The following is a 3,589-nucleotide window of genomic DNA, read 5'->3' as shown; positions in this document are numbered from 1 at the left end:
GGATGCCTGTGCCTGGGGACACCTGTGACCAGGAACACCTGTGCCCGGGGATACCTGTGCCTGGGGACACCTGTGACCGGGGACACCTGTGACCAGGGACACCTGTGCCTGGGTTACCTATGATCAGGAACACCCTGTGCCTGGGGTCACCTATTATCAGGAACACCCGTGACCAGTGACATCTGTTCTGGGGACACTTGTGCTGGGGACACCTGGACTCAGTCGTGAACACCCCGTCGGCCAGTCATGCAGGGAGGTCAGGCTTCCTCCATGGCATGGTGGAAAGAGAAAGCTGGGCGAGGACCAGGCCTCAAGGACTGAGGCCGGGATTGGAGCTTTGCTGAGCCCAGAGCAGCTCCAGGTCCAGGCTCCTCCCTAAAGCTGAAGGCCTTGAGCAACTGGCAATTCATGCTCACCTCGGGGTAATGGGATTACAAAATATCCTTCCACATAGGGGCTGTCATCGTAGTACATGAAATACAAAGACAAGCAACCCAGCCAAATGTGGGCAAAGGACTCGAATAAGCATTTCCCAAAGTAGATACACGAATAGCCATGAGCACAGGGAGAGACACTCAGACATCATTAGCCATAAAAGCAACGCAAACCCAAAGCAGAGGGAGAGTCAGCTCCACATCCACTTAGATGGCTGTTTTTTTTTTTTTTTAAGGGAAGGGTTGGGGATGTAGAGAAACTGGAATTCTTGCACACTGCTGGCAGGAATGTGAAATGGTGCAGTCACTGTGTTAAAACACCTGGTGGCTCCTCAGAACGTTAAATGTAAAGTCACCAGGTGACCCAGCAATTCCGCTCCTAGGCATATGCCCAAGAGTGCACAGGAACATTTGCTCTGGCATTCTTCATAATAACCAACTAGCAGAAGCAACCCAAATGATCATCAACTGATGAGTGGGTTTTAGTGGTGGATTCACACAACAGACTACTAGTCAGCAATAAAAAGGAATGATGGCCAGGCACAATGGCTCATGCCTATAATTGCAACACTTTGGGAGGCTGAGGCAGGTGGATTGTCTGAGGTCAGGAGTTCCAGACCAGCCTGGCCAACGAGGCAAAACGCTGTCTCTACCAACAATACAAAAAAAAATTAGCAGGACAAAAACCCACATTTGGCTGGGTTGCTTGTCTTTGTATTTCATGTACTATGATGACAGCCCCTATGTGGAAGGCTTTTGTTTTTGTAATCCCATTACCCCGAAGTGAGAATGAATTGCCAGTTGCTCAAGGCCTTCAGCTCTTAGGGAGGAGCCTGGACCTGGAGCTGCTCTGGGCTCGGCAAAGCTCCAATCCTGGCCTCAGTCCTTGAGGCCTGGTCCTCGCCCAGTTTTCTCTTTCCACCTTGCCGTGGAGGAAGCTCGACCTCCCTGCATGGCTGACGAACCTGTAGTCCCAGCTACTTGGGAGGTTAAGGCAGGAGAATCGATTGAACCCCAGAGGCAGACGTTGCTGTGAGCCAAGATCACGCCACTGCACTCCAGCCTGGGTGACAAGAGCAAGGCTCTGTCTAAAAAAAAAAAAAAAAGGAATTAAGTACCAATATAGATGACAACATGAGTGAACTCAAGCATCACACCAAGTGAAAGAGGAAGGCACAGAAGACCACACACGGGTGTGTAAAATGTCCACAACAGGCAGATCCACAGAGAGATGCAGGTGAGCAACCTGGGGCTGGGGTGGGAGGAATGGGGGAGGGACAGCTAGTGAGTGAGGTTTCTTTTAGGGATGATGAAAATGTTCTAAAATTAGATGGTGGTGATGGTTACACAACTCGGTAAATGTATTAAGTCACTGAATTGCACACTTCAATCCATAAGTGAACTTCATGGTACATAAATTATATCTCAATGGAGTTGTGTAAAAAAAAAAAAAAAAATTAAATGACTTATGTTTCTCAGACACATAGTCCAATGCCTGCCATGTGTATTGACTCCCTCACCCTTCCAGTCGACACTGATTATGCACCTGCTGTATGCATACACTGTCCCAGACACAGGGGACCCAGCACTGAAGAATGGTACAGATGCCCCACCCTCAGGAGTGTGCAGCCCAGTGAGGAAAACATACAACAAACAAGAAAATTCAAAATATCCATGGCCGTTTGTGGCGGCTCACGCCTGTAATCCCAGCACTTTGGGAGGCCGAGGTGGGAGGATCACTTAAGATCAGGAATTCGAGACCAGCCTGACCAGCTTGTTGAAACACCACTCGACTAAAAACAAAAAACAAAACAAAACAAAACAAAAAATACAAAACTTAGCCGGGTGTGGTGGTGCACACCTGTAATCCCAGCTACTCGGGAGGCTGAGGCAGGAGAATCACTTGAACCTGGGAGGCAAAGGTTGCAGTGAGCTGAGATCGTGCCATTGCACTCCAGCCTGGGAGACAAGAGTGAAACTCCGTCTCAAAAAAATAAATAAAATAAGATAAAATATATATAGTAGGTCAGGGGTGATTCATGCCATGGAGAAAAAGTAAGGGAGGGGGTGGGGCATGTGGGGCACAGAGCACCAGGGGAGCCAGGAAGGGTCCCCATGCACAGTCACGGCCAACTGACCTTCAGCAAAGGTATTAAGGACACACGACAGGGAAGGGGGCGTCCTCAATAGGTGGTGCTGGGAAAAGTGGAGGAGGACGAAAGGGCCTCATCCAACACCACCTATGAAAATCAACTCAACACAGATTGAAGACTTAAATGTAAGACCTGACACCACAAAACTCTTGGAAGAAAACATAGGAGGAAAGCTTCTTGACATTGGTCTGGGCAATGATTTTTTAAAATATGGCCCCAAAGCACAGGCAACAAAAGCAAAAATAGGTGAGAATACAACAAACCAAAAAGCTTCTGCACAGCAAAGGAAACCAACAGAGTGAAAAGTCAACCCACACGGGGAGGCGGGAATATTTGCAATCCACGTATCTGATGAGGAGTTAATCTGCAAATTGTAGAAGGAACTCAAACAACTCAATAACAAAAAGAAACAAACAAACAAACATTTTAAAATGTGCAAAGGACCTGACTCTGTGTGTCTCAAAGGAAAACATATAAGTGGCCGATGTGTAGAAGAAATAATGTCCAGCATCACTAATCATCAGGAAAATCAAATAAAAACCACATGAGGTACCAACTGTCACCTGTTAGGATGACTGTCATCAAAACGCAAAAGATAGCGAGTGTTGGTGAGGACATGGAGGAAAGGGGCCCGTTGCACTCTGTTCCTGGGAACGTTGTTGGCACAGCCACCATGGGAGACGGCAGGCAGCTTCCTCAAAAATGTGGAAATAGAGCTTCCACAGGACCCAGCAATCCCACTGCTGGGTGTCTATCCAAAGAGTTGAAATTAGTGCATAGAAGAGGGGTCTGCACCCTCGTGTTCATCGCACCGTCCCAGCAGCCAGGACACGGAATCAACACAAGTGTCCATCAGTGGATGCATGGATGAAAATATGTGAGAAAGACACACACATGCACACACACACACAGGAGTGTTACTCCACAGGAGGGAAAGGGAAGAGAAGGGGATGGGAGGGGAGGGGAAGGGAGAGGAGGGAAGGGGAGAAATACACACACATG

This window comes from Mandrillus leucophaeus, unplaced genomic scaffold, assembly GCF_000951045.1.
Source record: "Mandrillus leucophaeus isolate KB7577 unplaced genomic scaffold, Mleu.le_1.0 Scaffold237, whole genome shotgun sequence".
NCBI lineage: Eukaryota > Metazoa > Chordata > Mammalia > Primates > Cercopithecidae > Mandrillus > Mandrillus leucophaeus.
The sequence above is the reverse complement of the archived record's forward strand: the minus strand, read 5'-3'. Positions refer to the sequence as shown.